Raw genomic sequence first — 15,202 nt, 5'->3', positions numbered from 1 at the left:
TCAGATTTCAAAGCTTCCTCTGGACATTTTCATCCTTAAATCTCCCTTGTAACTATTTGTCAGGTTCTTATTTGCCTCAACTGGTATTGTAGACTTAAGAGGCCACAATAGTAAACAATTTCCATGGAGTTTTTTTCAACAAAGGCCATGAGGACAGAGACTTTTATAATGCAGTGAGCTCTGAGTCAGGTTAAATAATGACAATGCCTTATAAATCAGGCTTTTCTAGGTAAGTATAATACAAATCTAATAGTGACAATACTCTGGAGAAAGAACTTTTTGAAGAACCAAAATCTTCATCTGCTCTTCCTGGTTATTCTTTTTATTTATTTATTTATTTGTCAGAGAGAACACAACCAGGGGGAGCAGCAGACAGAGAGAGAAGCAGGCTCCCCACTGAGCAAAGAGGACCCTGGTATCATGACCTCAGCTGATGGCAGACACTTAAGTGACTGAGCCACTAAGGTGTCCCTCTTTCTGGTTTTTCTAAGTCTCCTGGTTTTCACTGCTTTTGTGGTTATGGGGCTACTTGCTTTCAAAGCTACCATGAAGCCTTTAAGTTAGACTTATAATGAATATCTGTGGAAAGTGGTGGGTGGTGGGAATAGGCCCAACATAAAAACCAAAACCTTACTTTTCTTACGAAGATATAGCAGGGGTTTTTTGTTGCTGCTGTTGTTGTTTTTTGTTTGTTTGTTTGTTTGTTTCTTTTAGCAAATGCTCCTCTCATTGTCACAAAACTGTGGTTAATTTTCAGAGTCTTGAGAAAGTTGATTTTGACAACTTTTTTCTAGAATTTTCATTGGTTTTATGCAGGAAAAGATTCACAGAGTTTTTCAATATGTCATTTGGGAAGCCCTATTCCTCCAACTATATTTTTAAAATAGAAATTCAAGAATTGTTTCTAAACTTCATTTAGAAATGGAAAGGACATTGACTAGCCAAAGAAATTGAGAAACAACAACAAAACTAGAAGATTAACAATGCCTGAATATAAAACTTATAATAAAACAATAGGATGAAGACTTTGTGAGATTGGTATCAAAATAGACACATAGATTAATGAAACAGAATGGAGAGTTAAGAAATAAGCCCACACACATATGGACAACTGACTTTTGGCAAGGTTGCAAAGGCGCTTCAGTACAGAAAGCATAGTTTTTCAACATTGGCTATTTGTGTGTAATACAGACAAACAATTTTGATCCATACGTTATCCCATGTTAAAAAAAAAAAAAAAAAGCTAACACAAAAAAGATCTTGAACCTAAATGCGAAACTTAAAACTTCTAAGAAAAATATCTAGGAAAAACTTCTGTGATTTAGGTTTAGGGAAAGATTATGTAATGATTCCAAAAACAAATCTATAAGAGATTGGATAATTGAACTTCAATTAGAAAATTTTGTTGTTGAAACATACTGTTAAAATAATGAAACGGTAAGCCACAGACTGGAAGAAAATATTTGAAATAATATGTACATATATATATGTGTATATAAACACACATATATAAACTTTTATACACATAAAGTTATATATCTGTACTTATATATATATGTGTGTGTGTATACATATATAGGTATATATATATACTTATATGCAGAATGCATAAGAATTCCCAAAACTAAATAAAGTGATTTTAAAAACTCAGTAAAAATTTTGAGCAGATATTTATTTCACTACTAGAAATGAAAATAAAAATTATAATGAAATACCACTACATTATTTGAATTGCTTTAAAGAAAAAAAGACCAACCAAATGCTTTATTAGCAAGTGTTTAGAAATATGAAGAAACTGGAACTCTTAAACACTGCTGGTCAGAATGTAAAAAAGTACAACTACATTTTGAATATAGTTTAACAGGTGTTTTTTTAAGTTAAATGTATATCTATTATATGATCTAGTCGTTTTACTCCAAGGTATTTACTCAAGAATAATGAAAGAATGTCTTTATATCAACTTGTACATGAATATTCATGGTAGCTTTATTTGTAATAGCCTAAAATTGGAAACAAGTTTCCATCAACAGATTAATAGATATAATAGCATTCAGTAATAAGAAGACACTATTGATATATGATACAAAATGTTTGACTTCAAAACAATTACATTTAACAAAAGAAGCTAGACCAAAAAAAAATCATATACTGTATGGTTCTATTAATATTAAATTCTAGAAAATACAGACTAATCTACATGGAAGAAAAGCAGATCATTGCTTCTGTGGGACATTCCTCCTTCTAGGTAGAGGAAAAGTCAGTGAGAGATGCAGGAGGATGGATTATAAAAGACATGAGAAATATTTGGGGAGTGATGTAGTTTCATGACCTTAACTTCGGTGATTGTTTCATAGGCATACATGTCAACACTTATCAATTTGTCGACTCTAAATTTGTACAATTTGTTTTATGTCAATTATACTCCCAGTAAAGTTGTTAAAAAACAATTTCTGTCATTTTGATAAATGAGATATATATATTTTTAGGTAAGTGAAGAAATAATACCCTTACATTAAAAAAAAAGTGGGCAGTATCATAGCCATCATGGAAATGAAATTTTAAACCATGATTACAGGTGAGAAAATCCTGAACTCCTGGAATTGCAGCCTGGAAGTTCTGCAGACACTCTCCCTAGTGAAACTGGGGAGAAATTATAGTGAAAGAATAACTGGGAAATTGCTTTAAAAAATAACTTAAAGTTTCTAGGAATTCTCCTAAGGGCAAAGGACAAATTTATTCAAGAAAATCTGCTAAGAATCTATAACAAGAGTAAAAGTCTGTGGCACTTAGTTACAAACTGCTTCCTCCATCCACAAGCTGAGCACTAGGAGAGCTCCACTTGAACAGGTTTGGCCAGGCAGTCTGAGCTCCCTCTTTCTCCAGTTCCCAGTCAAGGGTCATGGCATCTCCCCAGGAGGGGAAGGTCATCAGCATTTCTCATTTATACCAGCTCTGTGTTGCAGAAGCTAAATTGTAGGCAAAAGTAACCTAGAAAGCATGTATGAGCTCCCTTCCTCCACTCAGCCCCTAGTAGCAGGACAGAGATTCTGTCCTAGAGTACTAAACCCTCAACAGCCTTTGACCAAGCTCACTTCTGAGGTGGAGATTTCATGACTAGAGAGGCAAGCCATGAAGACCAGAGACCCCTCCCCTCTCCCAATACTGCATTTGTGAAATGGGAGTGTTGCTCACAGAAACGGGCCAGCTGTATATCCCAGCTCTGGAGCAGTGGCCCAAAGATTTTACCTAGGGGGAGAGATCTTTCATGAGAGAGTCCTGCAACTGCTCCAACTGAAATGTCTGTCCAAATGAACAGAGTGTAGAGATGGTTAACATAAGGTACTCTCAAGAACAATGAAGATTTTTCTAGTAAAACGATGTAGGGGAGACTGGTAACTCCATGAGAGCCACAACTAAACTGTACAACAGCTGGTTTACCAGAGAGAATCTTAGAAAGAGACAACTTCGAGTATCCCTCCCAGGGTCAGAACTGACCTCAGAGAATAACCTAAAAAATTATCCCTATAAAGCAGCTCAAATTTAACTGGATCAGACTCTGGAACATTTTATGCCCCAGGGCATTATTGAAAACAATAGAGTGGTCAGCTAGAAAGTAGTAGAGACTAACAGCTGGGTATGATACCTGCAGGGACAAACAGTTTAACCAAAAGATCAGGAAAAAAGATAGTCAAAGAGAACTCTGTCCAAACCACTGTCATCCCAGGCTGACTGGGCCTATGTCCAAGGCTGCTTCCTCTGAAACGTCACATCAGAGACTTCATGGTCCCAGAGAAACAGACTTAAAGCCAGCCGAGTCACTATCAAACAACAACAAGCCATGGGAGTTTGTCGTATGCAGAATTGCTATAACATATTATTTAAATTGTCCAGTTTTCTTTTTTTTTAAGATTTTAATTATTTATTTGACAGACAAAGATCACAAGTAGGCAGAGAGGCAGGCAGAGAGAGAGGAGGAAGCAGGCTTACTGCTGAGCAGAGAGCCCGATGCGGGGGCTCAATCCCAGGACCCTGGGATCATGACCTGAGCCTAAGGCAGAGGCTTTAACCCACTGAGCCACCCAGGTGCCCCAAGGAGTCACTTTCTTAAGCCAACTGAACCATGTCAATCAAACATATTTATATCCAGCAAAATTATCTTTAAAAAAAAAAGTGAAATCAAGATATTATCAGATAAAGAAAAACAGAATTTGTTTCTAGTAGATTCAGGCTAAAGTTCTTAAGGCTGAAAGCAAGTAACCCCAGACTTTCATTTGAATCTGCACAAAAAACAAAGAACATCAATAAAGGCAATTTATATAATTATATGATAGTATAATTGTATATTTTTCTCCTTTTCTTTTTTTTAAAGATTTTATTTATTTATTTGACAGAGAGATGGAGAGCATAAGTAAGCAGAAAGACAGGCACAGGGAGAGAGAGAAGCAGGCTTTCTGCTAAGCAGGGAGCCCAATGTGGGGCTTGATCCCAGGACCCTGAAATCATGACCTGAGCCAAAGGCAGCTGGTTAACCAACTGAGCCGCCCAAGCGCCCCTCCTTTTCTTAATTTATTAGAAAAGCAATTGTGTAAGACTGTATATAATATATAAATAATTATATAAATAATTAAAATTACATAAATTATATTTTTGCGCTTATAACATTTAGAAATGATATATATATACTTTACAATAATAGCACAAAGGAGGTTAAGGGGGGGTGGGAGCCAAGCTGTAATGGAGTAAGGAAATGACACCAGATGGTAACTTGAATCCATAGGAACAAATAAAGCAAATCAGAAAAATAAACTTCTTCTTTAAGAAGTTTAATATACTAAACACTTTAAATATATACTTGCTTTTTTTCTTAGCTCAGCTTCTTTAAAAGATATAAAATTATGTAATGTAATAATTATAACAATGCAATGTATTAGTAACTTATATAGATGTAATATGTATGACAATAATAGCACCAAAAAGGGAGAATGTAGCTATGTAGCATTATTCTTTTTACTGTAATAAAGTTTGTTCATATTTGAAACTTAGTAGAAAGAATTAACTTTAAATTATTACTGATTATTTTCATATACAAATAAAACCAAATCCTTCATTAGTTCTTACTAAAGGAACTACATAAGAGAAGAAGAAATATGTGCTAATTCTCTCCCTGATTGGAGGGCACCATACCATAATACCTTTTTTTCTAAGGAGAGACATTTCATACTTTCCTTTGGTAGGTGATATCGGATCCCGAAGGTGAAGAGATAAGCCATGTTTCTTCTTTTTTTCCTTTTAGCAGTTTATTTATTCCACCAACTGACCGAAAGGATGAAGCATAAAGAACATGTTTTACACCAGGAGCAAAGCTGAAGAAACATTCACTCTGAGCTTGACTGAAACAGGGATGGTTTAAAGCAAATTGCTGAAAGTGCTTCAGACTCAAAGTCAAATAGGTAAGTAAGTAAGTCCTTGAATTTCAGTTTAAAGGAAAATGTATGGCTTCTTCAAAAAGGAAGAAGGAGTATGGGCCAATAGGTAGGAGTTAGTTTATTAAAACACATACGATTTTTTCTTTAAATATTTCTTATTGTGGTAAGAATATGCAACATAAGTTCTATCCCTCTGACAAATTTTTAAGTGCATGATGCACTTAAATAATAATAGTATTTTTAAGTACAGGTACAATGTTGTACAGCAGATCTTTAGAACTTACTCATCTTGCGTCACCAAAACTATATACCCATTGAACAGCAACTCTTCATTTGTTGTTTGCTCTAAAATACTTCTCCAAAAGTGTTGTCTGCTTTAGGGTTTGTTAGACATCATTTAAGTTTGACTATTTTAACGGAGGAAGCTGTATTTTTTTTTTTTTTTTAATTTGACAGAGAGAGACACAGTGAGAGAGGGAATACAAGCAGGGGGAGTGGGAGAGGGAGAAGCAGGCTTCCCGCCGAGCGAGCAGAGAGCCCGATATGGGGCTCCATCCCAGGACGCTGGGATCATGAGCTGAGCTGAAGGCAGAGGCTTAACCCGCTGAGTCACCCAGGTGCCCCCAGAGGAAGCTGTATTTGAACCTTAAAGTGATTGGCAATCCATGACCATGAATACTTTAGTATCTGTGCAATACCTGGAGAGAAATTATATTCTAGAGGAAAGCTATACAATATAGAGATGCTGCTACCTAGTAACATAATGTGAAAATAATAGGTAAGTTTTTAGAAACTCCAATTACCACACTGACCCTGAATTTATGAAATAACAAGCACAGATAGCACACATTTCTTTTCTAGACTTCATGACAAGTTATCATTTTTTTTTCATTTGTCCCTGCAGTTTGTTATTAGTGTTTATCTAATATTTTTTTCAAGGAGAGCTACACTTTCCAATGTCATGGATTTTCATGCTTAGAGTATTTAGATTTTCTGTATCTGGGGCAACACCTCAGTCCAGGTGAGAGTAAGGGTGAACTGCACCAGAATGGTGATAATAGAAAGTGGTGGGAAATTTGACCTTTACTGTCACACAATACCCTGGTTATTCTCTTCTTTTTTGTTACAGAGTTTCAATCATGGGAATTTATATTCTTGTTCTCCATTAAGAATTTTAATCTAATATTCATTTATTTAATAATATAAAGGAATGAGATGAAATGATTTGAATAGATTTGTTTGCTATCACTTGTGGCTCCTTGGGTTGCATAAACTTCAGAGATCGATGTTACCTTTGGACATTAACCATTTGAAAATTAGCTGACAATACCAGTCTTAGAAATATGGAGTCATAAAGTTTTCAAAAAGTTGTTGTCTAGTTAGGTTGAAATACTTGGATTTGTGTCATTCATATCTTATTTACAACTTGTGTGTTGACTGGAAGGAGTGTTTGTAAGTAAATCAAGTGTACAGATAAAGAGTAATCATTGCAACTCTGATTTGCATACTTGGAAATGTTTTATTTTAAATCATGATACGTTTTCTCTCAATGCCAAAGGGCATTGTAGCTGGTATACTTTTCTCATGTTTGGGAGACAGGAGAGCATCTTTCCTCAGTAAGGTAGGCATACATTTCACTCATGTTCTTGGAGTAGAAGTGGAATTGCAACATAATATTACAGTGTGACATCATGCAGTGATGCTGGGATTTGGGGCAAGATATTCCCTTAAGAAAGGAAGATGACTATAGGTACAAAAATATCTGGGTTTGATTCTTGACTGTGTTATTTGTGAACTGAGTTTGAGTACATTACTTAGCCTTTTAATGTTGTTTATTCATCTGCTAAAGTGGGTAATATTTATCTCATAGGATTATTTTGAGGAATACATAAGATAAATGCATATGAAAATTTGACCACATAGGTGTTTAACACATTTGCTAATATTATATTCCTTTTTTAAAAAAAAATGTGCAACTTGTTACCATTATTACCTTGAGAAATTACATTAACATGTCAGATATTCAGTTTACTTATATACAAAATTGAGTAGAATTAAACCATTCTGAAAACTTTTAATTAAATAGTATTTTTGTAAATGAAGAAAACAACTTTTTTATGGAGGAAAGAAAAGAAACACATACAATGTGAATAAAGGTAATAGAAAAGAATGACCAAATCATAATGGAAGAAAGAGAAAAGCCAAGCCAAAAAGAAAGAGAAAAGCTAAACCAAATTGATACAGCAGGAAATTTTAATGAAATATACTGCTGACTTGTGATCTAGCTGAAAAGACAAGATGAAAACATGAAATAATTAGAGACAATATAAAATCATATTTAAGTACTAGTATAATTGTATGTACATGAGGGGAGAGTGAAAAAGTTAAATTTTTTTGAATTCCATTTGTAAGACTCTAAAAGGAAAGTTGCTGTTGTACAAAAAACTCCAAGAAAAGGTTTAAAACACTGTTTCTCATGGAAAAGAAAGGTACTAGTAATTGGAGGAGAGGATCAAAATGACTGGTGTTTCCTTGGGCATCACCAAATTTATCCTAGTGACCTAACTCTCTGAAATGGAAAACAAAGAAGCTGGAAGATTGAAGAAACCAAGTATGTTTAATGTAACATTAAAGGACAAAATACTAATAATAGGCCTCTTTCTCTAAAGACTGTTTGGAAAAGATGAAAGAGGAGGACAATCTAATCCTTCCTCTTCTTCTCATCCCAACTCTGTGTCATTTTTTAGCTCATACTTTAAATGCCAAATCAAATTCAAACCAGGTTAGTATCTGAGTACATCTATAGCAGTAGTTCCAATGTGGGATCTACATACCATCATCATCAAAATAATTTAGAGTGCTTATTAAAAATGAAGTTCTTTTTCCTGATGGTACATGGACATGTGTTCAACATTAATCATCAGTGAAGTGCAGATCAAAACCACAATGAGATAATAGCTCACATCAGTTAGAATGACTATTATCAAATGACAAGAAATAACAAATGTTGGAGAGGATGTGGGGAAAAGGGAATTCTTATGTGCCATTGGTGGGTTAGTAAAGTGGTGCAGCCACTATGGAAAACAATATGGAGGGAACTCAAAAGATGAAAAATAGAGCCACCATATGATCTGGCAACCCCACTTCTAGATATGTATCCAAAGGAAATGAAAACAGAATCTCAAAGAGTTATCAGTACTGCTGTGTTCATTGCAGCATTATTTCCAATGTCCAAGTCAGGGAAATAACTTAGTTTTTATCGACAGATGAATAGATAAAGAAAATGAATAGATAAAGAAAATGTTATTCACAGGGTGCCTGACTGGTTCAGCTGGTAGAGCATATGACTCTTGATCTCAAGGTCATGGGTTCGAGCCCCACATTCGGTGTAGAGATTATTCAAAAAAATGTTATTCAGATCTGAGAAAGAAGAAAATTCTGCCATTTGTGACAACATGGGTTGATCTTGAGGACATTATGCTAAATGAAATATGTCAAACGGAGTTAGATGAATACCATATAATCTCACTTTTATGTAGAATTAAAAAAAAAAAACACAACAACGACTGAACACACAGAAACAGAGACTAAAATGGTGGTTTCCAGGGACTCTGGAGGTAGAGTAAATGGAGAGATGTTGGTGGACAGGTACAAATTTCCAGTTATAGGATGAATAAGTTCAGGGATCTGATATTCAGCATGGCAGTTATATATAACAGTATTGTATGATATACTTGAAAGTTGCAAGGAGAGTAGATTTTAAATGTTCTTGCCATGATAAAGGTAATTATGTGAAGTGATGGAAGTGTTAACTATCACAGTAATCATTTCACAATATATAAATGCATCAAATCATCATATTGTGCATCTTAAACTTATACAATGTTATATGTTAATTAAATCTCAATAAAGCTAGGAAAAAAATGTAGGTTCCTGTTCACACTGCCAGGTCTCTTGAATGATCTCAATTTTTGATAGTGCCACCTGGGAATCAGGATCATTATTACCTGAATTCCTATTAGTAATAAATTTAAGAACTCTACTCTAGATCTATGTAAAGGTCAAATCCCTAAAATTTTCTTTAAATAAATCAACTGAGATAATACTTACTGAAAGCTATATAGGGGTTAGTTGAACTATGGCCAAAGACTAGAGGGGGAAAAAAAAAGATTTAATGTGTTCAATTTCACTCCCAAATAGCAACTGTTATAGGGGGACAGGACAAGGAGCACAACAGGATTCTTGGTACTTTTGGTAGATGAAATGATTCACAAGATGATGGACCCTCTAGGTTTGGACTGAGTCATGAGCATCTATAGGCCTGTAAGTGGCAGCATTTCTCCAGTTCTCAACCCCTTGGTACAGGCAGCATGCCTGAGCTTCCCTCATTTTCTTGATTTTGTGGAAGCATCCCTGTCCTAAACTACAGACTTAGTTGGCAGAAATGAAGAAGCTATCCCTCAATTGATTCTTAGAGTGTGCCTGTCACCTCCTGTAGGAACCCTGTAAAATTCTTCTATAATTAGAAATGCGATCATTAAAGTACTTGAAAAATATAGGCAATGACAGGAACATATATTGGGTGCTTACTATATATTAGGTGTCATTTTAGGTACTCTCACTTAGTCCTCACAGCAACCCTATGGAGCTAATATTACACCCATTATGCAGATGGGGAAAACTAAGGCTAGAGAGGGTAGTCAACTTGTCCAAAGTCACTTAACTGATTAGTGACAGCACAGAACTAAAAATCCACATAGTCTAGTTCTCCAGCCAGCACTTTAAATCAACATCTCAGATTGCCTCTTCAATAAAGTATAAATAAGAATTGTTGAAAATTATACAAAATTGCAATGAGGAGGGGTTCTCTCTGTGTGTCACCAAAGGGGGAACAATAGAAGAATATATAGGTAGTGTGGGAATTAATGAAAACCACCCAAAAGAAAAAACCAAAGGCAATCTATTCTGAGCTGGTTATAGCAAGAGGATCCAGAGCCACTGTCACTTGTGTTTTGTCAGAGACTCAAAGGCAGGCGGAGGAGTGGGACAACTTTATGGTAAAGAAAAGGGAAGCTGAAGTTGTGTCTTCATTGAAGGCTGTTGGCCTGGGGAAGCTGTAAGTGGGGCATGTGGAAGTGAGGTATCCTATATGATCGATTAGGAGTGCATATTTGGCTTACTCTGGTTGGTCCTAAATTGGAAATGGAGACAGAAATTAGGGAAGCTGTCCATTAATCAAATCCTGGCCATTTGGGGCTGATTGATATAGAGGTTTTGTTTAGTTTCCTGGATTGCCACTAGAGATAGCAATCTGGCTTCCTGGAAGTCTGACTCATAGCAAGCTGACTTCCTGGTTGTTTATTGTAGGTAAGGGTTGTTTTCCTGGGAAGGCTACTGCAGGCTTTGCATCAAAGTTTTATCTTTCTAGATGGTCTGGCCATTGTCTGTTTTTATATTCAGTCTTTCAAATGATTTGGGAAAAAAATGCAAAATTTCCATATCTGTGGGGGAAAATGAGAATAAACAAAGTTGAGATGAACACTAACTTTAGAAAAATAAGTACAAACTATATGGAAAAATGTATTAACACATGTTAATATACTTATACAAAGAGCTCTAACAAATTATGAAGAAATTGTTCAACATCTCAATAGAAAAAATAATGTGGGTAATAACAGGTAATTCACAAAAGAAAATATGTTTAACTTCAAAGAAATACAAAAAAAGAAATTTAATTTTTAGCCTATTACATTGACAAATATTAAAATGACTGACAAAAATGAGTGACAGCATGGATTGGAATAAACAGACATTCTGATACACTGCTAATGGTAGTCTAAATTGGTCCAACTTTCCTGAAAGGCAATTTGGCAACTGCATTAAATGTCTTAAACATATGCCTTCCCTTTGGGCCAGCAGTGCTCTTCTAGGAATTCATCCTAAGAAATGAGACAAATGCCCAAATTTGAAAGGAAAAGGAGGAATTCAAAACAACCTATGATTCTAAAGTAATGAATTCATTAAATAAATTATGATACATTACATGTAGTTCTTTAAAAAAGGTGAGGTAGAAATACATTAAGTAATGTGAAAAGTTCTATATTAGTTGTTAAATTAGCATAATCTATTTGAGAAGACAATCTGGAAGAAGAGCTAATAGTTGTTGTCTTTGAATAGTCATTTTCTATTTATTTCTATTTCTATTCTATTATATAGGTTTTGAGAGTGTTTTCATATTATTATTTTTGTTTATCACTGATTTCTAACTTTCAACAATGAATCATTCAAAAATGAGTGTTGCTGAGGAATAGCGTTAGTGCTGTTAGTATACAGAACTAAAAAAAAAAAAGCATGTACAGTTTATAATCTCTTTACCTGAAAAATACCTATTGACATTTTAAAAAACTAATCCATGCACATTTTTGAAATATTCAACTATTTGCTCAAAAAGTTTGTAATGAGAATCAGGGCTTTCCTCTCTGTTCCCCTGTCCCTCTTCCCCAAATTATTATTTTTAACAAAATTTTTATGTATTGTTTGATCACATTTTTCTGGAGGGGGAAACATCCATACACCAAAAAACAAGAGAAAAATTAACTAATGATTCTAGCCTGGTGTTAGTTGGCTCAGGCAATAAATCCCACCTCTGTCTCCCTTTAGCTCTTATCTGAGTTCCTGTTTCCAACTCATTGGCTTTGTACGAAGATGACCTAAATTATACCTTGTAATCTATTTTAGAATATATAGCTTTTTATAAATCTTTGAGTTCAAATACCCATCTTTCCTTCCACTCAAATTAAAGGTGAATTTAAAAAGGCTCAGCATTTCCTATATACTGACTGTATGTTCATTTTGTTGTAGTCCCAATGCACAGTTGCATCGTTCCACAGATTATCCACGATGCTAAAAATTCTTCCCACACTTGCATTTGACATAGGAATTGAAATAGAAAACTGAACCCATTTAAACAAATTTAGAGCTGCAGTTTCAGTGCTAAAAACAAGTTTTGATTTTTTTAGTGTTGTTTCTTCAAGAGAAATGATCATCTCATGTCCAAAGCACAGACTTTCTCATAAAGAAAATTTGGAGTGGGCTCTTATTTTCATGATGAAAACATTCAGATGTGAATTACTTCATCAAAAGGAGGAGATGGCTCATGATCAGGCAAACACAAAGCACCCAGAGCAGTACATGGTAGAGTTTCAAAAAGAAATTGCTTCTCTCTATATGTGAGAGCTCTTGTATTTATATTTAATTCTTCACAGGTAAACTTACTGACTACACAAACTGATAGATAGTTCCTTTGCAATGTGTATAAACCTCCTGCTGAAAAACTCAATATTGATTTTTTTTCACCAGGGATTTTGGAGCTAAATTAAAGAAAAGAAATTTGACTGATAGAAGATTTTGCTTAATAAAATTCCCAAATACTGGGGCGCCTGGGTGGCTCAGTGGGTTAAAGCCTCTGCCTTCAGCTCTGGTCATGATCCCAGGGTCCTGGGATCGAGCCCCACATCGAGCTCTCAGCTCAGCAGGGAACCTGCTTCCTCCTCTCTCACTCTCTGCCTGCCTCTCTGCCTTCTTGTGATCTCTATCTGTCAAATAAATAAATAAAATCTTTAAAAAAATAAATAAATAAAATTCCCAAATACTGTTTACCTTAAAAGAGAGTTGCAAAAGAAATAATACATTATATGTAAATAAATAAAATTTTTTTAAAAAGAGGGTTGCAAATGTCAGAGCTAAACAAGGATCCAAGAACTGCACGTTTTTATGAGAAAAATTCTGTATTCTCACTACACAGTTGTGTATAGCCTCAGGCCATGTATTCAGACTGGGAGGTATGGCCTCCTATGCTGCATTATAAAGAGGCACCATTTCATTGATGAAATGCTCAGAGATTCATGGCTAATCAGTTCCATTGTACGAAGTGCTCTTGACTTTGACTAGAAAATCTGAACCTCAGCTCTACAGTACTTTGTAACTCTTGCCATATACCACCGTATCTGTCATTCTTGTACCCTGGGTTCTGGATACATATGCTGTCCCCTAGCTTATAAAGGACAGACGTCTTGCACAATATACAGACAACACATCTGTATAATACATATATAATGAGTGGGACTTATTAAGGATGTTACCTTCTATTGCCAGGACACCAGTTTCATTGGAAATAACTTCTGCTAGGACTTTTTTGGTCTCCAATATGTCACCCCTATAACTGTTCCTAGTTCTGATGGTCTGAAGTAGATCTGGGGTACTGACTATGGAAATCAGTCTTTTGAAGCCCGCAATCTCATGAATATCCAGAAGGTACCCCACCAGTCTTTACTCAATGGACTACTAAGTCATCATGGTTTGGCACCAGCTTATGCCTCGATTTGGCAGCACTGCATAAGTCTTTTGCAATTCCTGTGTTCATTCTATTATTCTTTTTTTGATGGGGTAGCTATTGATCCAAAGCTAGAAGACTACTTCTCCAATACTTCCTTCTAATGAAACATCTCTTCATAATTTAGGTCAGTTATAATCTTTCACTGTCTTCTTGAGAATTGGCCCTTTCAAAATAATCATGGCTGCTTTTGCCATTATAAGAGCTGAGTTGCATGGAAAATATGCTGAACAATCCAGGGAACACCATTTGCAAGGTAATCCTTGCAACCCCTCAGGTTGGGCTATGTGGTTCTCTCACTGAACACTAAGGAGTGCCGCATCTAAGCAAGACATAAATGGTCAGAAAAGGTATCCCAGAGGTAATGTAAAAGGATACTTCTGACAAGTCACAGTTCCATTTAGATGTCAGTCATTTCCCTATCTGTGGAATTTGTCACACCATGGTATAATTGGTTATTTTATTTCTTTGTCTCCTCAGTTACACTATGAGCTTCATGAAGGTAGAGATTACTCACATTCTGTCATCAAGTGGATAGCAAAGCACCTGGCACATTTTAAGACTGTTGAAAGAATAGACTCAAAGACATTCAATGGTGTGCCAAATATCAAGAAAAGGAGGTAAATCGGGGTGAGTAAGACTCAAATGGTAGGTGTCATGTAATTCTTGCCCCAGCAAAAGTCATATGCTTATGTCAGTATCTATAGGTCTGTATCTTAGAATTGCTAAAGATGAAAAAGGCCATCAAACTTTGAGGTTTCAAGTCCAGTTTCAAAGTCTGGAAGTTTCAAGTCCAAATTTTCAGGTCCAGCCACACCCTCTTGTGCAGTCACGACATTTTCCATAGCTCTTTAAGATACTTATCACCTTGAGGCTGCCATTCCATCTTTTAGTAGAATAATACACAATGAAAATCAGGATGCACACTAGTAACGCCATGACTAGCATTAGTTCTTAGATCTGCTGTATAGGCATATGGCAAAGGATAGGGCACATGAACTTGATTTTCACATAGAAATGCACCTAGGACTGAAGAAACCTTTGCTAGGGAAATCTAAAAGATTTCCTAAGAAGTATGCCCTAAGAAGTATGCATATACTCTAAGAAATAAGAAGGAGGAGGCAATAATATGCATGTATTAGTAAAACCGAACTTAGACAAAGCAAAAATTTATATTCAAGCTGTACTATTAAGTCTTCAGAACCAATTTCACCAGCAACATTAAGAACAATGAAAGAACAATATGCAATGAGAATAGCTGCATATTAGCTTCAGAAATTAACCCAGATTTTGACCATTCGAATCTTTTTCTCCTTGGTCCCCGTTTTGTTTTGTTTTGTTTTGTTTTTTTCTGTTTTGTTTTGTTTAATAGTGGGAATCAGAC

Source organism: Martes martes (assembly GCF_963455335.1).
Source record: "Martes martes genome assembly, chromosome: 1".
In the NCBI taxonomy this organism is placed as follows: Eukaryota; Metazoa; Chordata; class Mammalia; order Carnivora; family Mustelidae; genus Martes; species Martes martes.
This window is presented reverse-complemented; position numbering follows the sequence as displayed.